This window comes from Felis catus, chromosome D2, assembly GCF_018350175.1.
Source record: "Felis catus isolate Fca126 chromosome D2, F.catus_Fca126_mat1.0, whole genome shotgun sequence".
NCBI classification, from domain to species: domain Eukaryota; kingdom Metazoa; phylum Chordata; class Mammalia; order Carnivora; family Felidae; genus Felis; species Felis catus.
Window position 1 is genome coordinate 74,992,992 of NC_058378.1, and position 21,376 is coordinate 75,014,367.

General features: G+C 49.9%; 2 long non-coding RNA genes across 2 annotated transcripts; one reads left to right on the plus strand and one right to left on the minus strand.

Moving 5' to 3' along the window:
• Positions 1-1,737: 1,737 nt before the first annotated feature.
• Positions 1,738-13,589, minus strand: LOC123380929. The gene is made up of 3 exons (XR_006587358.1): positions 12,003-13,589; positions 11,717-11,823; positions 1,738-2,251 (listed from the first exon to the last, which is right to left on the minus strand). It is a non-coding gene; the product is annotated as an uncharacterized LOC123380929 (long non-coding RNA).
• A 4,153-nt stretch (positions 13,590-17,742) lies between these two features.
• On the plus strand, positions 17,743-18,711 carry LOC123380712. The gene is made up of 2 exons (XR_006586781.1): positions 17,743-17,800; positions 18,167-18,711. It is a non-coding gene; the product is annotated as an uncharacterized LOC123380712 (long non-coding RNA).
• The last annotated feature ends 2,665 nt before the right edge of the window (positions 18,712-21,376 follow it).

The window sequence follows — 21,376 nt, forward strand, 5'->3', positions numbered from 1 at the left end:
ATAAAGCTGGGAAAAAATTCCATATGTTAAAATTTGGATTGAAAGTAAAGCATAATATCAGTGATGATGTTTCTAGCTGCCCAAAATATTCTTATACAGCTCTGTATTCATTATTTATTTTGTAAAAACTCAGAATTCAAATTCAGACAAATAAAAATCAAATCAAGTGAACATGTTCCCATATTCCTCCTTGGGGTGAATTCTCCTGGGGCTATTCAGCAAAAGGAAATTTATAAGACATAAGACATGACCCAATTCACACTGACCACCAGCACTGCATGAGACTCTCTTTTGCTTAATGAATTTTAAGAGCTTGTTATATACAGCATGAGTTCTTATAATGCTCAGATAAGTATGGAAAAGAAATGCATCATTCTTCATGATGCCGGGAATACCCCCCACATCCCCTCAACTAATGGCTAATAAAATGTCTAAGGCAAAATCTAAGTTACTGGACCCCAGGATCAGGTGGAGTTCATAGGACAGGCTGGGGCCATCACCAGCCAGGCTCTTGTAGGAGTGAGCTAGGACAAGGAGTGACCTGCCTGAAGAGGTCTAACAAGGACAATAACATTCCCAGCCTATGAATCAGGACCCCCCAGGTGTGAACTCCCACATTGCCAATTGTCTGTACCACGCAGGGCAAGCTCTATCCAACTCAGGATCTCTGTGTCCTCATCTGAGAAGCAGGTCTGGGGGACACCTGGGTGGCTCAGTCGGTTGAGCGTCTGACTTCAGCTCAGGTCATGATCTTGCAGTTCATGAGTTCAAGCCCCGCATCAGGCTTTGTTTCTGCTTCAGATCCTCTGTTCCCCTCTCTGCCCCTCCCCTGCTTGCACTCTCCCCAAAATAAAAATAAATATTTTTTTAAAAAGGAAGAAAAGGAAATCAGGTTTGGGCAGGAGACCTAGACAATTCTGAAGGTCTCCATAGGCTCTCATAGTCCAAGAGTCCAAGATGGCGGCCCCAGATAGTCAACTATCCACATACCTGGATGACATCACCACCTGTCCACACACCTGCATGACACCATTGTGTCCAGTTCCACCTTCATGAAAGGTGATCCACCTTTTATCTGACATACTTGGACATCCTTCACAGCCACACCTTAGCTTTTCTCACTCCAGGTCTGACCTTCCGGCAAGTCTAGGTAATAACCCTGGGCTCTTGGACTCACACTTTCACTGAGGAAGAATCCCTGGGGGAAACAGTTTAGTCCCTGGGTGCTCCTCAGGACATTTCAGCTCTCAGGCTGTTAGCATCATGAGGAAAGTCAGCCTGCATAATTGTTGGTGGGCTTCAGAGTTTAGTAAGTTGCATTTTGTTCGATTCCTTTGATTTACCACATCCAAAAAACACAGTTACTCGTTCTCACTCTGCAGGCACTTTCCGGACAGGAAAAGGCCCCGCTGGTTACCGCGATGCTTGTACACGCAAGATTTAAAAAGTTGTAATGGTCTGTCTCCGTCTACTGTTCCCCAGCTACTTCCCTTTGGTATCACAAATCCCAAAAACAAAATTGAAGGAGGCAGAGGGGTGTTTCCCCCCTACATTAAACCCACAAAATTAAACATAGCTAGAGAGCAACCTGAGATATTTCTCTCTTTTTTTTAATGTTTATTTTTGAGAAAGAGACAGAGAGAGCCAGGGAGGGGCAGAGAGGGAGACAGAGATTCCAAAGCAGGCTCTGTGCTGACAGCAGAGAGCCCCATACAGTGGCTCGAACCCACCGTGAGATCATGACCTAAGCCAAAGAAGTAGAAGCCAGACGCTTAGCCTACTGAGCCACCCAGGCACCCAACCTGAAACATTTCTTACGCAAGTATCTTCATTAACAAAAAAAAGAAAACACCTGGGACATAAGGCAATAAGGGTTTTGTTTTTGTTTTTGTTTTTAGGAATTATCCAGTAAGGCATAAACATTCAAGCGGCTGACAATCCTGGGAAACTACTGGATAGGACTTAAGAGCTTCCTGCTTTCATTTCTTCGTTTTATTTTTTCAGCTCTCTTCACTGGCCGATGGAAAATGGGTGTAAATATTTCAGGGGCTTGCTCCTGCAGGCATGGTCCATGGGCTGGTGGCATCAGCATCACCCATGCGATCGGGACGTGTGTTAGAACCTCAGGCCCTGCCTTTTCATACCGTCTCAGGTGACTGGTGTGCACAGCCCAGTTTGAGAAGTGCTGTGCTAGAAGCTTCTCCCTCTCGCCTTCCATTGAGTGCTCAGGATCGCACCCCTCACTCTGCACCTGGACAGACACACACCAGCAGCGTTTAAGAAAACCCCTCTGCGAAGCTCAGGCCAAAATTCAGGTTCTGAAAAACCCTGAAATCCTGTAGTCTACCCAGACCTCGTCCTGGTCTTTCTAGTGGAAATGCCTTATACTATGTGCAGACCCCACACCCCGTTTTGTTCACCAAAGCCCCCCACCACGTTCCTGCTCCCCCCGGCACAGGCCCACACGTGTGTGCACATGTGTGTATGTGTGTGCGAGCATGTGTGAAAGTCAGGTGGGGACTTAGCCATACTTCTCCCATCATGGCAATTATCGTCTGTCTGAGCAAGGCCCCTCTCCTGTAAATATTTATTTTTTTCCCCCTTATCTCCTTCTGTAGGCAATTATCCTAAAGATTTCACATACGTATCCTTGAATATACAGACAAATCCTTCAAATGAGTGCTGTGGGCTTGAAGGAAGGCTTAATTTACATAAATATTATTGTGCCATAAATCTTGTTCTGGGGACTCATTTTTTTTCATTCCATACTAGCCTCCAGGGCGCCTGGGTGGCTCAGTCAGTTAAGTGTCCAACTCTTGATTTTGGCTCATGTCATGATGTCACGTTTCTTCGGTTCGAGCCCCACGTGGGGTTCTGCGCTGACAGCATAGAGCCTGCTTGGGATTCTCTGTCTCCTTCTCTCCCTCTCTCTGCACACCCCCCCACTTCCCCATTGATGAGCACTCTCCCCCTCTTTCTCTCTCTCTCAAAATAAACAAAAACTAGTGTTTAAGGTCCAGCTGATGCCAGAAGGAAAGCATCAGAACTCCCAGGAAACACATTCCCAGCCCTTTGGGTCCATGGCAGGACCCAGGGGTAAGACCTCCCTCCTCTGCCCACAGCCCACAGGGCCGTCCCTTGCTGCTGGGAGGCTGGGAATGCAACACGTAGCCCGCCGACGTGTTGTTCCTTATCAAAGGAGCCGGAGCCGTCCTGTAACAGCTGACAGTCTGTCACGCTGCACTTCTCCTAAGCTGGTGGGCAGGCTGTGCTTTGTGGCCCTGATTGCACTTCCATCTTCGTGCTAAGGATGCCCAGCGCCCCCTCTGTGGCTGACTCCTGGGAGTGCATGTGCAAGTGACCCCTACCTGCATGCAAGAGGCTCTCTGGTCTTCGTTGTGTCTCTAGTCTTCTCTATCTTCTCTCTGATTTCCTCACTTTCCGAATTTCTTTTTTTTTTTTTTAATGTTTATTTTTGAGAGAGAGAGACAGACAGTGAGCAGGGGAGGAGCAGAGAGAGGGAGACACAGAATCCAAAGCAGGCTTCTGGCTCTGAGCTGTCAGCATAGAACCCGACGCGGGGCTCAAACCCACGAACCGTGAGATCGTGACCTGAGCCGAAGTCAGCCGCTCAACTGACTGAGCCACCCAGGCGCCCCCTCACTTCCTGAATTTCTGTGCGATAGGAAAACAATTTGTTATTTGTAACCCATCTGTATTCTAAGGGGAGAGGCTCCCCCAAAGAATCCTTTGTTTGCTGAAAGGGAGAAAAAAGAGATTGAAATTGGCCTGTCTGGGAAATAGGACAGAGGCATGGCAGATGGACAAAGTAGTCGTGGGGAACACAAAACAAAACAAGTATCTTGAGGGAAGGTTGATGTAGCTTTGCTGTTGTATGAGGTAACCTCTCTTCTACCTCCCGTCGAGCCTTCGGGAAACCCTAAACTTTTCACCAGAGCATCTGGCATTTGATAGTGGGGGGAATGAGGACGGGATCCCAAAAGTGCAGTCTGGCACCCAGCTGGCCACGGGGTGAGAGCCGATGCTGTCCCTGGGGTCTCGGTCATTTGAGGTCGAAATGCCATGTGTCATCACCAGCCTTGAATTTTCTGGTTCGGGGCGGCGGGGGTCTCAGCTGCTGAGAACGAGGTACTGATGGGTACTGGTGGGTCACTGGCTTCACCTAACTGCTCAGCAGCTGCGAAACCCATCCAGGGCACCGGGCCCTGCCCAGAGGAGCCTGGCGTGATACACAACCCCACAAATCGAGGCCAAAAGCAGTTTTTACAGGCGAGGAGACTGAGGCCAGGCTGAATGACAGGCCAAGTCCCCCAGCTATTCAGGGGTGCGACAGAGCCATGGCTCCAGTGCCCTGAAACTCACACCCCATGCTTTCTCCTCTAGTTGCTGGGTGTTTCTGTGACGCCAGTGACCCCCTGGAAGAGTAACAGCTTCCACCTGGTTTCCCACCCCTTGATGACACGTCTCTTCTATTCATTCAAAATAGCATTCCCCGCTGGTTGTGCGCCCACAATAGGAAAACTAGAGAAAAGAGCTATTATGCAGAGGCCGGCTTTGGCTAGGCTGTGCCCACTCCCGGTGGGTAAGAGCATCCTCAATCATGTTTATCTCTGAAAATCCTGCTTCGTTTCTAAAACCAAGAAAAAATTGGACACTTCTCTCCATTTCGAGTCCACACTGATCTCTCTTCCACTTCCCAGCCCCTCCCACGCCTGCTCCCACCCCCCCCACCCCCCCCCACCCCCGCCGCCCCGCCATCCTGGGTGCGGGCTCTCTCTCGCATTTAGTGCTGCCTCCTTCTAACGGTTTTATTTGTGTGGCTGATTGTCCCCGTGAGACCAGCCAGGGACGGTGATTTATCCTGCTCCTGTTCCCCACAGTATTCTGTAAGCTCTGGTTAAATTAAATCCAGATGAAGTCAACTTGACAATTTCCAGATTTAGCCGAAGTGGCTGTGAGCAGGAGGGCACCCTTGAGACACGAAATAGGTTCTAGTCAGTTGGGATGTGTCAAGAAAAAAACGCTTTCCTCGGAGACAGAGTGAGACGGTTATGTTTCTGCTTTATGAATTCAACCTTTGCCTTTTTCCTTCCATTCCTTGAAGGCAAAGCATTGATTTTACAAGAGAAGGGATTGATTTGTACAATGTTCATTCACCTTCCTCCTTTTCGCTGAAAACGGCCTTGGAACCAAAGCAGACACCACTGGGGAGGAGTTCAACGTGAAGCAGAGGGCAGATGGGCTTTGGTGACTCTAAGATGTTAGGAGGGTGGGATTGTCCCTGGGCCGAGCGGTGAGAGGGCTTGCGGCTGACAGGTGTCTCCACCCTCCTCAGCCTGGCTCCCTCCCTGCCATCCCAGGAGTCCCGAGACAAGCAGCATTAATGCAGCACATCCTCTGAATTAATTCCAAGAGGGTAACTCGTATTGCCTGCTGCATAAGCCTTTGCCTGCCCTGGTTAATTATTCCTGGGCCCCAGGAGCTCTGGTGTCCAGACCAGCCATCCCTAAGCTCAGGGGTTCAAGGTTACAAACTCCAAAGATCCAAGTCTGGGCACGGGTCTGGGCCAGAATCCAGAGACGGGAGCAGGGGAAATGGGAAAATACTCCCACTGCATGCCTGCCTCCAAAAATGACAACTGCTCTGAAAAGTTGAAGTCTCCTGGGAGACACGCGGCAGGCCTGTGAGGACAGCTAAGGAGAGGAATTTCCACTTGGGAATAAGTTTGTAGAGGTTGGAACACAAGCTCGAGGAAGCGTTGTAATAAGTGAGTGGGTGCCCAGAGGTGGTCATCTGGAAGGCCTCATGGAGGAGGGAGTAGAGACCTTTCAAAACCACTTCCTGTTTGGGGGTAGGGTCCATAGCGGAAGCAGAGTGCCAGGGGGGTTGAAGACATGGGCTCAAATGTTCTAAACCTTCCTGGCTGTGTGATGCTGGGTGAGTCACCCTACCTCTCTGAGCCTGTTTCCTCTTCCATAAAATCCGTGTCAGAGCAGCCCTTAACTTTCTAGCGCTCTGGTGAGTCTAGATGAGATACCGAGTAAAGGGCTCCATAGAGGTCTTTGCACACGGTTAGTGCTCAGTAAATGTTTGGGATCGTATCAGCCCTTTAGAGCCATTCTTGGCGCTCATTCATTGTTTCATTTCTATCTCACAGTAGCCTTGAGAAGCAGATGAGATCGTTGTGCCCATTTTCAAGACTTGGAAGCTGAGGCTCAGAGGGACTGAATGATTTCCTGAAAATGCCATCACCGGAGGGGCAGAGCCTGGCTACACACGGGGTCCATCCGCCTCCTTGCCGCACTGTTCCATGTGAGAACAGGACATCAGGGCGGCAAGTGTTCCTAAGAACACCAAGAAGCTTCTAAGCTTGCAAAGCAGTTCGCCCAGAACAAACAGAGTCACTCATTTTATTCCTTCATAAAACAGAGAGGGCAACTGCTCTCATGCTATACAGCTTGGGGTTAAGAGTGGACAGTATGAGCCAGACTGCTGGGTTCATCTCTAGGCTCCACCACAGATTAGGTGTCTGGCTGTGGGCCATTACTTAATCTCTAGGTGGCCTCAGTTTTCCTCTCTCTAGAATGGACACAGTAATCTGTGTACCTACCTCATAAGACCGGGTGACTTCAGTGCTGGGAATAGCACCCGGCACAGAGTTAGCTCTCGGGGAACAGTAGCTGTGACGACCCACGTTGCGCAGGTGGGAACCTGAGTGCTGGAGGGGCAGAGGCCGGAAGCTCAGTTTCTAGGATTCTTCCCATCCCCCCTTGAGGGCCTGGCCCATCTGTTCCAGACTAGATCCGCCAGCTGGAGCATGTCAGCCCCTGCGCCAGCCGCCGGCCCAAATGAACAGCCACCTCCCTCTCACTGAATCCATGCATAATGCCGCCTACTATCGCGGGATTCTTTTGAAAATATTAAATAGATGTATTTTCTATTTCCTGAAGCTTTGTCGCTTTTTAGCCCCAATCAGGGATTTTAAGCCCCAAGGGTAAAGAGCCATGTCATCATGACAGAGATTTTATCGGTATTTAAAGGCTAATTTTGACGTGTGCCTTGAGCAAGGAAAGTCAGAATGAAATAAGCAGGTTGAAAGCGCTCGCAGATTCTAGACCAGGAAGGGAAATGCTTTCAAGTTCAGGTGAAAACGCTGTCTGAAAACATAATGTGCTTTTTCCCACCCCTTGTGATTAAATAAAAATCTAATTAAGTCACAGAGTTTGCCATGGAGAACTCCAATGAAGGCACGATGTGATTTAATAAACAGGAAAATGCTCAAACGCGGTGATCACACACGCACACAGATTCAAGCCGTCAAGACCTGGTGTTGCCAGGATGTACATAAAACCGGTAGCAAGCACCATCCACGCGTTTTAGAACTGTTGCCAAACTACGTAAGGGTACCTGATGCTTCCCAAACAATTTTAAAACATCAGCAGTATAAACTCTCATCTTCAAATGATGTCAGATCTCAAATGTTTTCTTCCCACTCCAAGATAAGGGCTTGGAAAACAACAACGAAGGCTGTTAGTTTTCACAGGTGGCATGTCTAGGGTGGAGAATCTTTTCCCCGAGACAGAGGCGAGTGATGTGGAAAAGGTGCGGTGGGGTTACCCGGCTGTGAGCCCAGCCCGAGCTCACGGTGATGGGCAGGCATTAAGAAAATGAACACATATTTAAACAGCATTAATAATCATGATGATGATGATTGACAGAAGCATAGGGCATGAGTTCAAAGAAATGACTCTCTGATTATTTCACTTACGAACTTAAGGCTCAGCCTGACCTGGGGCCAGTCTGGAAGAAAGATGTGGGCACACTAGTGTGTATATGACAAGAAGGTGTGGAAACTGATGGGAACCTACAGGCCACATCTAGGAGGAAACGTGGAAGGCACTGAGGCTGTTTAGGTTAAAGAAACCAAAGAGGAGTAATTAGCAAGACCTAGGGGCAGAGCGGGAGAGGCTGAGGGCTCCAGAAAATGGACTCGTAAGATTGTCTTGAAGACGAAGTTTCCAACAAATACATTCTTCATTAATATATTTTTACTCCTGGGAATATAGCAAGTAGAATCCTTTATATGCAAAAAAATATTCTTGGTGCATATATTTTCCTTGAATATGTTTTTTAATGAGTTCATTAGAGTCAATGAATATATCATCTTAAGGCTATAGCCTTATGAACATGTTCTTATAAATATATTCATGCCGCCTCCTCTTCCTGTCTTTTCCTCTGGGCCCCCCACCTCTCTACTCCTCATCATTAGTCTCTGTTCTACAGCCTGTGGCTTCGACAACAGGGAGCAGGGGCAAAGACGCACTGAATTTCCTTAAAATATCTCTACGAAGACAAAGGGAAACCATTAAGTTAAAACTATCTAGTTTTCTTTAATTTTTTACTCGATTTTTTTTAGTCAATGTGGTGAATTGACAATGGGTAGCCGCAAATTGATCTTCTGTGAATTAGCCTGGTGGCGGGTTTGGAAAGCTGTGAGTTTTAGCTGGCTGCAAGTCAGGTATGAAATCACCGTGCTAGTCTGTATCGGGGTGATTAGAAATAACACTGGCTAATAATAATAAGAAAGCTCTACCTATTCAGAACAGTATTAATGATAATGACCCTTCCCTTTGACCAAGGTTGAATCAGAGGTGGTCAGCTGACCCTGACCCAAGCAAGGCCATCAGAATTCTTCCCTAAGACTTTTCGGATTGAGGGGCGCCTGGGTGGCTCAGTCGGTGAAGCGTCCGACTTCGGCTCAGGTCATGATCTTGAGGTTTGTGAGTTCAAGCCCCGTGTCGGGCTCTGTCTGACAGCTCGGAGCCTGGAGCCCATTTCAGATTCTGTGTCTCCCTCTCTCTCTGACCCTTCCCCATTCATGCTCTGTCTCTCCCTGTCTCAAAAATAAATAAACGTTAGGGGCGCCTGGGTGGCTCAGTCGGTTAAGCGGCCGACTTCGGCTCAGGTCATGATCTCACGGTCCGTGAGTTCGAGCCCCACGTCGGGCTCTGTGCTGACAGCTCAGAGCCTGGAGCCTGCTTCAGATTCTGTGTCTCCCTCTCTCTGACCCTCCCCTGTTCATGCTCTGTCTCTCTCTGTCTCAAAAAAATAAATAAACGTTAAAAATAAATAAATAAATAAATAAATAAATAAATAAATAAATAAACATTAAAAAAAATTTTTAAGACTTTTCAGATTAAAATTGCAAAAGGGAAAAAGACCTCCCTAAGACAGATCTTCGTCTCACCCACCCTGGTGAAATAAGCCGCTACCTGCGGGGAGAGAATAGACCTGACTGGCAGAGAGTGAGTGGCAAAGGATGTGGAGCAAGAGAGCATCTTGACAGGGTTCATGCACCTGGATCCCACTCTTCCTGAAGCCCAGGAGGAGGTGGCTAGTTCCAGTCTGAACGGATGAGTCAGGACACGCTTAGAAATGAATCTTAGTAGATGAGAGAGATTTAAAGAGGGGAAAAAACCCCAAGACCTGGGAGGTGACAGTGGCCCAGCCCAGAGGTGCCAGTGGTACAGGTGGCTGAGCAGTTTGGATGAGGAGAGTTAGGTGCATAGTACCAACCGGGGAGACAAGGCCAGATCTAGAGGAGACCTGTAAGCTAGACTCAGCCAGAGCTTTGCTGTCTAGGAACAGGGACCCACTGAAGGGGATCTTCAACAGGGGTATGAAGCTCAATGCAGGGAGGATAAAGGACTGAATGAAGAATGGCAGGAGGCGAGGCACCCATTGGTAGACTGCCCCCTAGAGGTCCAGGTTAGCAGTGAGGGGAGCCCAGCGAGGCAGGGAGAGTGACGGAAGGGTATTGCTAACTCCCTAAACCACCCTTCCCACCACTGGATGCACCACCTTCTGTGTGGGGCTGGGGATGGGGCGAGAGGTGCCAAAGGGAAGGGAAACAGGCAAAAGCAGCAGCTTCCGATGGCTTCACATACTACCCAGAGCACCTAGAGCGCACACACCTGCCTGTCCTGGGTTCCTCAAATGCTGGCCTGGCGCACTGCCCCTCAAGGTCGGCTGGACAAGCGCGTTTCTCCTGAGCTTGCCAATTTAGCTCTTGTATCTACTGGCAAAACTTGGTTCCTCCTTCTAAACCAGAGATTCCCTCTGACCTATACGTTCCACCCGACTTTTTATCTGTCCAAAAACGGAGCTCAGATAGAATTATTTCGTCCACCTGCCCTTTCTGCTTCATTTTTTCCCTCATGTCACTCCACACTGAAACGTGCTGCCAATAAAATAATGATGCTATCCTGGTTGACATAATTTCCCTTATTACGCCATATAATCAATTTCTAGACCCCTTCTTCTGCTCAGGAACACCTGCTTATCCAGCCCGATGGCTATACCAAGGAGCACTTTTTTCTTTTTTATCGCCACAGATGGAGGGCTTTGATTTGCTTCCTCGTCCCTCTGTCCTGTGTACCCCATAGCTCCTGCCATTTCTCACAATGGTTTTTTAAGTTCTGTGCTGCCCATTGTCAAGGTAAGCTTCTTTCACCATGAAAAGGCAACATCATTTTTTGCCACTGCATTTCGGCGCCTTCTGAGATGTCAAGGGTGATGTCCTTAAAATTAAGCACCTTAAAATTAAGCACCTATGGGGCGCCTGTGTGGCTCAGTTGGTTGAGTGACTGACTTCAGCTCTGGTCACGATCTCACAGTCTGTGAGTTTGAGCCCCGCGTCGGGCTCTGTGCTGACAGCTCAGAGCCTGAAGCCTGCTTCGGATTCTCTGCCCCTGCCCAGCTCATGCTCTGTCTCTCTCTGTCTCAGAAATAAACATAAAAAAAAATCTTTGTTTTAAACTTAAGCACCTGTCCCTGGGGGCAGGACCAGGTACTACCAGGTACAGGAGCACTCTGTGGCTTGTTGGCTCCTCGGGACAGAACTCTTCCTTTGCCCTTCCACTGGGGCACCTCCGGGACTCCCCCAGGTGGGAGTGCAGGACGGGGAGGGGCAAAATAGCCTGGGGCAGACAGGCCTCCATGCCAAGGGGTTTCCATGCAGCATCATGCGGACAGGTCCATTGTGCCCTCCCCTCTGGAAGGATCTGAGTTCTGTCAGCTTCCAGTCAAGAAGCAAGATGGGCTTGGGTCACCTGGGTGGCTCAGTCAGGTAAGTGTCTGACTTCAGCTCAGGGCATGAGCTCATGGTTCGTGAGTTCGGGCCCCACCTCGGGCTCTATGCTAACAGCTCACAGCCTGGAGCCTGCTTTGGATTCTGTGTCCCCCTCTCTCTCTGCCCCTCCCCTGCACACACTCTGTCTCTCTGTCTCTCAAAAATAAATAAATGTCAAAAAATTGAAAAAAAAAAAAAACCAAGATGGGTTTCTATTTCCCTGGCAAGGACACTTGGGACACAACATTACTTCCGTTACGGCCATGCTCAGAGCTGGGCAGGACCCAGCCCCACATCCACGTCTGGCCCAGCTCTCTCACAACAGTCCCAGACTCTTGGTGGGGACCCTTGTGACCTGATGACATACTGCACACTGTCAGCCTCAGGGTCAGCCACAGGCAAGTGAATGCGCTCACAGCAAGTGCTGGGAAGATTACGCAACAATCCACTTCCTTTTACTCCTGTCTTTCTAGGTTTCACCACCCTGTTAAACATAATCCACCTTTCCCATAAGTACTGCCCATGAATCTCCTAGCTAAACAATCAGAACTTGTGTTTAAATACCTGTGTTTCCCTCGAGGTCTACAAATGTCCATTTCCTTGGCTCTTTTTGACTCTTGGCTTAGCTTTCTGGAATGGACCTCCAAGTGCGTAGGTGTAGACGTCACCTGCTGGAGAGCGTCACTTGAATACCAACAATCCGAAAAGAGAAACCCAAAACTCTCCCCAGAGAAACACCAAGGAGTCCTAAGGTACAGAGTACCCAGCACAATAAAAAAAAAAAATGTTTTCATACATTTAAACAGAAGACAAAACTGAAAGGAAGAGAACAGAAAACAGGAGCTCTTACAGTTAGCTTAAAATCCTCCTCCAACGTCCTCCACTTGAGCTCTGTATTTGAAGGTTTTGGAGCTTAAAAAAAATGTCGCTTCTCCCCTTACTCTCACACTCTGCCTCTATCACGCTTCCATTTCGGTGCCCAGGTGTGCAGGCTTTTTCTCCGCCCCAAGGATCCAGCCCCAGCAGGATGTCCTCGAATTTAACTCAATTAAATTTAACAATTTAATTTAATTTAATTTGACAATTTAATTCTAATACTCTCTACCTGGAGACGGCGTCAGATCCCACAGGGTAAGGGCTCTCAGTCCCACAGATGTGGCCCCTCACCTTTCAGGCACCAGGTTATTTCTTCCCTGTGCTTCTGATGGGCTATAAACGGGAGGTCCCCACAACACGTGCCTTGGGTTTGGTAATTTGCTAGAGCGGCTCGCAGTATTCAAGGAAACAATTTACTTAACTAGATTATGGGTCTATGATAAAAGGAACATTATACGGGTCTCTGATGACTCAGGAACAGCCAGAGAGAAGAGGTGAACAGGGCTGGGTACGGGGAAAGGAATATGAAGCTACCGTGGCCTCTCCAGGCACACCACCCTTCCAGTACCTCCGCATGTTCACCAAACCAGCATTTTTTTGGAAGCTTCATTATGTAGGCACGATCGATTAAATAAATCATTGGCCCTTGGTGACAGAGTCGGTCTCCAGCTCCTCTCCCCTCCCAGGAGGCAGGGCTGAAAATTTCAACTTTGTAATGGGGGTTGGTTCCCATGGCAACCAGCCCCCTTTCCCCAGTCACCTATTAACATAAAGTCAAGTGTTGAAAGAGGCATGTTATGAATAACAAAAGATACCCATTTTACCTCCATTACTCTGGAGCTATTTCAGGAACTGGGAACAAAAACTAAATATTATATCATTAGAACAAAATATTATAACAAAAGATGTCCCTATAGCTCTTCTCACTTTAGGAAATCACAAGCATTTTAGGGGTTATATTCCTGGAAGCTTGGAGGAAGACCAAAATGTATTTGTATCTTGTCATATCACAGTGTCTCAATTTTCTCTTCTCCTTTAATTTTTGTTTCCAATTTTGCTAATTTCTATTTCTCTGTCATAAACACCTTTAGTGCAGAACCCTATCTATTTTCTCAGAGGGATGTGGATACCCACCGTGGCGCGGTCTCACAGTTCCTTAAATTAACCAAGACTATCAAAAGGAGAAAATCAAATTAATATCCGAAGTCTTCTAAGAAATGTGCTGTGGCAGAGACTGCTCTGTATTCATGGAATTCTATTTCCTTTTCCTCCTGGACACAAGCTGGACTAACTTTCCCAGCCTCTTGTGCACTTAGGTTGGCCATGTGACCAAGCGCTGGCCAGTGGAACGAAGGTGGGCTTGTTGAACATCACTTCCAGGTCTGGCTGGAAAAAAACTCCTTCCTTCGTGATCTTTCTTTTCCTTTCTGACAGCTGACTACAAAGAGGGCAAGGCCTTAGAAGATGAAAGACCGGATCATGGAAGTGAAAGGGCGGGCCTACGCCGGCGGACTCCATCTTGTTCTGTGTCCTTCACCTTGACCACACCTCCTCCCCTTGAGTAACCCGCCCCCCCTCACCTGCCTAACAGGACTCGGACCCTTCCCCAGCCAATCGGCTGAGGCCACAGCCATTACCTCACCAACTGCCCCTAGGCCCCAATAAAACCTTTGTCCTTTTGAAACTCGCGCTCTCTCTCCCCGGTATCCCACCGCTGCGTCGGTGCAGGTGGGGGATTGAGCTCGAGCTAGCTCGAATAAAGGCTCTTTTGCTTTTGCATCGGACTCGGCTCCCTGGCGGTCTTTGGGGATCACGAATTCTGGACATAACATTTGGGGGCTCGGCCCGGGATCCCCAAGACCCCCGAGGGACCCCCCGACCCGGAGAGCCTGACTGGCCACGGTTAGTGTCTGTTCGTCCTGTCTTTTCCGTGTGAGCTCATTTCTGGAGTTCTGGTAGTGCCCGACGCGGTCTAAGTGGACGCACTGGAGGGCCAAGGGGTGGGAGTTTTGGAAGACGTTCCGATCCTCCCTTCTGGAGGGACGTGGAATCCCCTCATCGGTTTTGGAGGGATGTGGAATCCCCTCAAAGGTCTAAACTAGCTTTCAGTTTTGCTTCCATGGAGTCGGAAGACTTTCTAGGGCCCCTCTGTTTGTCTGTTTTTGTGTTTCTCTGTTTTGTTCTGTGGACTTACTGGACGGACGTTATGGGACAGACTCAGACTACTCCTCTAAGTATTATGACTAATCACTTTAAGGATGTGAGGGGAAGAGCTAACAACCTCAGTGTGGAAGTCCGAAAGGGTCGTTGGCAGTTTTTTTGTTCTAGCGAGTGGCCAACTTTCAATGTCGGATGGCCACCAGAGGGGACCTTCGACCTCCCTACCATCCACCGAGTCAGGAGTGTCCTCTCTCGGCATAAGACGGGCCATCTTGATCAGCTCCCTTACATTATCACTTGGCAGGACCTTGTAGAAGACCCACCCTCTTGGCTTAAGCCCTTCCTAGCCCCGCTCCCCCCGGAGCCAAAACCCATTCTTGCTTTGCAGGGGACAAAGAAGAAGAAAAGTCTCACCCAGCCTTCAGCACCCCTCTACCCTGTCCTACAAGGGGGGGCTGAAGAAGAATTAATTTTTCCTCCCGTGTATAGCCCCTCTAGGATGCCGGAAGAACACCATCCTCCCCCTCCGGGGGAGGCAGACGCTGTTCCGAGAGCGGGAGGCGGAAAGGCTCCAGGGGGAAGCCTGCCCTTTACCAGACAAAAGGCTCAGAGGGAGCAATCCGCCTCCGCCGCCGACTCCACTCTTCTGCCCCTGCGAGACACCGGACCCCCAGACACGGAGGGGAATCAGCCCCATCACTGTTGGCCTTTCGCCACTAGTGACCTCTACAATTGGAAAGCTCAGAATCCTAAGTTTTCCGAGAAACTGGCAGGGCTTGTTGATTTATTAGACTCTGTTCTTTTTACCCATCAGCCCACGTGGGACGATTGCCAGCAGCTTTTGCAGGTCCTGTTCACGACTGAAGAAAGAGAAAGAATCCTCAATGAGGCCCGAAAACTAGTTCCGGGAGCAGACGGGAATCCCACCACCAACCAGGCTCAGATAGATGCCTCCTTCCCCTTAACTCGGCCCCAGTGGGATTTCAACACGGCAGAAGGTAAGGAGAGGCTCCGGGTCTACCGCCAGACTCTAATGGGGGGTCTCCGAATGGCTGCTAGAAAGCCAACCAATTTGGCCAAGGTAGGAAATGTACAACAGGGAAAAGATGAATCTCCGGCTGCCTTTTTAGAACGGATCAGGGAGGCATTCCGTACCTACACCCCCATGGATCCAGAGGCTCCGGAAAGCAAGGCAGCGGTTACCATGGCCTTTGTAAACCAATCGGCCATAGACATTAGGAGAAAATTACAGAAAATAGATAGACTAGGAGAAAAAAGTCTGCAGGACTTACTGGTGGTAGCCGAAAAGGTATATAACAACCGGGAGCCTCCTGAGGACAAGCAGGCTCGCGCCATGGCGGCTGCCAGCAGTAAGCAGACTCGAGACCTGGCCAGAATACTACTAGCTATCATTGCTGACTCCCCCGAGGAACGAGACCGCCGTCTCCGGCAGCTGGCAGACGACGCAAGAAAAGGTAAAGGAACCACCAAGGGGGGGAAGCAGAGGCTGCAGAAGGATCAGTGCGCATACTGCAAGGAGATAGGGCATTGGGCCCGAGATTGTCCGAAAAGGGCCGGCGGGAAGGGAAGCAAGACTGATCGAGTAAAAGTCCGAGAGCTAGATGAACTAAGTGATTAGGGGAGTCGGGGTTCGGACCCTCTCCCCGAACCCAGGGTAACTCTTAAAGTGGAGGGGACCCCTGTTGACTTCCTTGTCGACACCGGAGCACAACATTCGATCCTCCGCACCCCACAAGGAAAACTAGCCAGCAAGAAGTCCTGGGTACAAGGGGCAACTGGTATGAGCCAGTATTCATGGACTACCCGAAGAACAGTAGATTTGGGGACGGGCTGGGTATCCCACTCCTTTATGGTAATACCAGAATGCCCCTACCCGCAGTTCGGACGGGACTTACTGACCAAGATTGGAGCTCAGATAACTTTCAGACAAGGGGGCCCTCAGGTCACCAATACCCCATGTCTCAGGAGGCCCGGAAGGGGATCCAGCCACACATCCGGAGACTACAAAGCCTAGGGGTACTAGTTCCTTGCCAGTCTCCCTGGAACACCCCCCTACTGCCGGTCAAAAAGCCTCACACAAATGACTATCGACTGGTACAAGACCTCCGGGAAGTAAATAAGAGGGTTGCAGACATACACCCAACTGTTCCCAACCCATATACTCTCTTGAGCTCCTTGGTGCCCTCCAGGGTCTGGTATACTGTACTAGATTTAAAGGACGCCTTCAGTCTGCTGTTGGCACCCCAGAGCCAACCCTTGTTCGCCTTCGAGTGGCATGATCCGGAGGAGGGCTACAGTGGGCAACTCACCTGGACACGGCTACCTCAGGGATTCAAAAATTCGCCCACCATCTTCGACGAGGCACTACACGAGGACGTGGGTGAGTACAGAAGGGAGCACCCTGGCCTCACCCTCCTACAGTACATAGATGACATCCTGATTGCTGCCAACACGGCCAAAGACTGAGCGAGGGACCCAGGACCTGCTGGCTACCCTGGGGGCCTTAGGGTACCGGGCATCCGCGAAGAAGGCTCAGATATCCAGGGAGAGGGTAAGTTACCTGGGATATATCCTGGAGGGCGGACAGCGGCAGTTATCAGATGCCAGACAAACTGACCCTAGGACAGGAGATCTGGATCACGACCCCACACGCCATTGAAGGGGTCCTGAAACAGCCTCCTGATATATGGATGAGCAACACATGTATGACTCATTACCAGAGCCTCCTACTCAACCCTCCACGAGTGCAGTTCCACCCCAGTGCAGCCCTCAATCCTGTAACCCTGCTGCCCGACCCTGACCTAGGCGCTCCACTACATGACTGTGCGGGAATCCTGGAACAAGTACATGGATTTCGGATGGACCTGACCGACCAGCCCCTCCCTGATGCCACTTGGTTCACTGATGGCAGCAGCTTTGTGCAAGATGGACACAGGTATGCGGGTGCAGCGGTGGTCACCGAAACGGACACCGTATGGGCGGAGGCTCTACCCTCCGGAACATCAGCCCAGTGAGCAGAGCTCATAGCCCTCACCAAGGCGCTGATGCTGGGAGCTAGAAAACGGCTTAACAACTACCGGACTTGGGAGACCCAGTTTTACTAGACCAGCCCAAATACTCCCAGGAGGAGTTACGGCAGATCAAGAAACTCCCCATGGCCCAGGAGGTAAAGGGATGGTGGTATACACCTAACAAGGAGCTCGTGCTGCCAGACCGGCTCGGAGTCTCAGTATTAGAGCACATGCATCGGTCTACTCACATGGGGGCCCGAAAATTAAAAGACTTAATCCGACATGCCAGAATCAAGATTCACCAACAGGACACCAAAATAGAGCAAGTTGTATCTGCCTGCAAGACCTGCCAACTCACCAACGCGAGGGGCACGTCAAATAAAAAAGGAACCAGGCTCAGAGGCACCAGACCGGGAGCCCAATGGGAAGTCGACTTCATTGAAGTCAAGCCAGGAAAGTATGGTTATAAATATCTTTTAGTATTTCCAGACACCTTCTCTGGCTGGGTGGAGGCCTACCCAACCAAGCATGAAACGGCTCAGACGGTGGCTAAGAAGCTACTAGAAGACATCTTACCCAGGTATGGTTTTCCTGCCACGGTAGGATCAGACAATGGACCAGCTTTTATCCCGCAGGTAATGCAGGCAGTAGCCAAGGCGGTGGGGGCAAACTGGAAATTACATTGTGCTTATAGGCCCCAGAGCTCAGGACAGGTAGAAAGAATGAATAGAACCCTAAAAGAGACCCTTACCAAATTAACCATGGAGACTGGCGGGGACTGGGTGACTCTCCTACTGTACGCCCTTTACCGGGTTAGAAACACTCCTTACACTCTGGGTTTTACTCCCTAGGAGATCATGTTTGGCAGGCCACCCCCTGTTATTCCCAGCCTTCGAGCTGAACTTATTGCTGAGTTTAAAGATCAAGAACTTTTTCTTTCCTTGAGAGGGCTCCAGAGGGCGCACGAGGACATTTGGCCGCGCCTCCGTGCCATCTACGAGGCTGGCCCAACCCCGACACCTCATCACTACAGGCCGGGAGACTGGGTCTACGTCAAGAGGCACCACCGAGAGACCCTCGAGCCGCGCTGGAAGGGACCCTACATCGTGGTGCTGACAACCCCCACCGCTCTCAAAGTAGACGGCATCGCGACCTGGGTCCATCATACCCACGGTCGGCCAGCAGACCCTTCCTCGATCCGGAAGGACTTCGTCACGCGATGGGCCGTCAGTCGGGACCAACACAACCTGCTCAAGCTCAAGCTACAGTGCATTTGACCCACCTAATATTGGTAACTCTGTTAACTCTGCTTGTCATTGTTCATGCTGCCGGGAGTCCCTACGCCCCCCAAAACATATCATAGACACTAGCTCGGGGACAATACTTAATCAGACCTCCCAGAGCCACTCCAGGGACACTTGCTTCCCAGAACTTTGTGTAAACCTCCAAACTCTGTTCCCCTTGTCACCATAAATGCAGCCGGTCCCATGATTGGGTCTGTAAGCTACAGGACAAGGGAGGAATGAAAGGGCGGGCCTATTGCCAGCTGACTCCATCTTGTTCTGTGTCCTTCACCTTGACCACACCTCCTCCCCTTGAGTAACCGCCCCCTCACCTGCCTAACAGGACTCAGACCCTTCCCCAGCCAATCAGCTGAGGCCACAGCCATTACCTCACCAACTGCCCCTAGGCCCCAATAAAACTTTTGTCCTTTTGAAACTCACTCTCTCTAGCTCTCTCTCCCCGGGGTTAGGGTTAGGGTTAGGGGATTGAGCTCGAGCTAGCTCGAATAAAGGCTTTTTTGCTTTTGCATCGGACTCGGCTCCCTGGCAGTCTTTGGAGATCATGAATTTTGGGCATAACAGAAGAAACATAGGGCCCTAAATGATCATATAGAACAGACTAAGCCTCCCTCCCCCTTCCCAATGACCACTGCTGAACCATAGTGAACTGTGACGTGAGCAAGAATTACAATTTTACGGATTGCCTGGGTGGCTCTGTTGGTTGAGCGTCAGACTCGGTTTCCACTCAGGTCATGATCTCATGGTTTCATGGGTTCAAGCCCCGCATTGGGCTCTGTGCTAGCCGTGAGGAGCCTGCTTGGGATTCTCTGTCTCCTCTCTCTGGCCCTTCCCCACTCGCGCTCTCTGTCTCTCCCAAAATAAATAAATAAACTTTAAAAATTATTTAACAAATACAATTTTATTGTATTAAGCCATTGAGATTGGGGACCTTTGTTGGATGGGTCTACCCCAAATTATACTTGTGCCTAGGAAGATAATTTTAAAACTTCCACCCAAGGAAGTTTACAGGACAACTGCCATGTCTGTGACCAGGCATCCCCAGACTTATAGTCTGTACTGTGCTCCTTAGGAATCAACCCACAAAAGGCTAAGACACAGATTATGACAGGTTCAGTTCCACAGTGACCTTACATTTAGATATTTCTCAATATTCTTACAAATAATTGGCATATTTTTCCCATCCCCAGGAGTTTGGGGAGCCACACTAAAAAATAAAACAAAACTCAGCCAAGTCACCCTTGTAGGGTGCTTGTAGAGAAGCTTTGGTGTAGATACCTGAATATTTGCATGAATTAGCACCTGTACCTACACTCATAATGTACCTTCATTCAAAAGCCTTCTTGTCGAGGGTCACACATCTCCTGACACCTTTCCAGACTTCTCCCCTCCTACTGTTCTCCCTTGCCCAACCCCAACTGCCCTGGACCATGCAAAGTCTTTTGTCTGGGTCCCCTAAGCAGTAAGAATATCCATCTCCACCATCAGGCTGCTGACCTGCCATTAACACCCGCCTGCACAGTTCTGGGGTGTCACTGCTTCTCTCTCGCTTGCCCCTGCCATGACCGACTGGCACAGGCTTGAATGTCACTTTCAGTTTGGTTCATCGTCCTAACTGGCCACTTAAATGCCTGGCAGCTCAACGGTTTGTTCTTAACTGTCTAAATAGCTCCCACTCAGACATTTCCAGAAACTCAAATGCATCAGATTCCAATGCACTTGGGGGCTGATGGCTTGGGTGTGCCTTTTTCTAATCCCCCAGCCTTCCTTTTCCCCCCTCTCCTCCAAGTCCTCTCATCAAGGTCTGGTTGCATCACTGAGTTTCTCCTGGATTTATCAGCTGAGCTCCTATTTCTACTGACTAATGTTGAAGCCTTTCTATCATCCCATATCATAGCTCGCTCTCTGGTCAACAGTTGTGTCAGTCATGTCGAGACAACAGATTCTGACCCAGGGGAGGGAAGGACGGGAGGCGGATTCCAGGGGCTCTGGCTTGTGTGATGGTAAGAGAAGCATGCTTAGGGGCAGATGGCTGTTTCACTTTGGGACATGCTGTGTTCGAGGTGTTGTCATCCAACCCGGTGGAGATTCCAGAAGGATTTATGAAGAGGTCTGTTGGGTGCTCCCCTGTGCGGATGGAAGGTGAAGGGCATGGGCGCAGACCCCCTGCCAAGTGTGCTGTCGCGGGGGCTTCTGAAGCCTGGGGGGCAATTAGAGTATCTGAGCCACGGCGATCCGCCAATGCTGGGGGGAAAAAGAAAAAACAAAAATAAAAAAACAAGAACGGAAGAAGCTTTTCGCCATCTAGCAAAGCATCAGTGCGGTCAGCACATTTGCACCAGAGAAACAAGCACGGCAGCTGACACCTGCTGTTCTTGCAGTGACAAAATAAAAACAAAACCTGAGGCCCCCGCTCCTGGGGAGCCACTGCCTCTGCCAGGTCACAGTGGCCTCACACAAGCTCTTTTTTTTTTTTCCTGCCGTAATAATGACTCTCTAGAGATAGAACCACCATCATACGAACAGCATGGACACCCTGTGAAAAGCCTCAGATGGGAGGACACGGGAAGGTCACAAGAGAGCCAGTTGGAGGTCGGGGGGACTTGCACCTTCCACCCTCCCCGTGGCAGGAAGGGAAGAACAGAGAGGGGCCACAGCTCAGAGAGGAGCTGGGAGCTCAGGGCTGGCTGACAAACCAGCTGCACCGAATCGGGTGCAGAAAAGAGTTGGTGACAGCAACTCCGTGACCAATGCAGCTCCTCTCCCCCTCGGGGCTCCCCAGGTGGTCGTAGGGAGCGTGGGAGTGACAATTTTGCCAGTCCGTTCCCGTACTCGCTTCTGACCGTGCAGTGGAC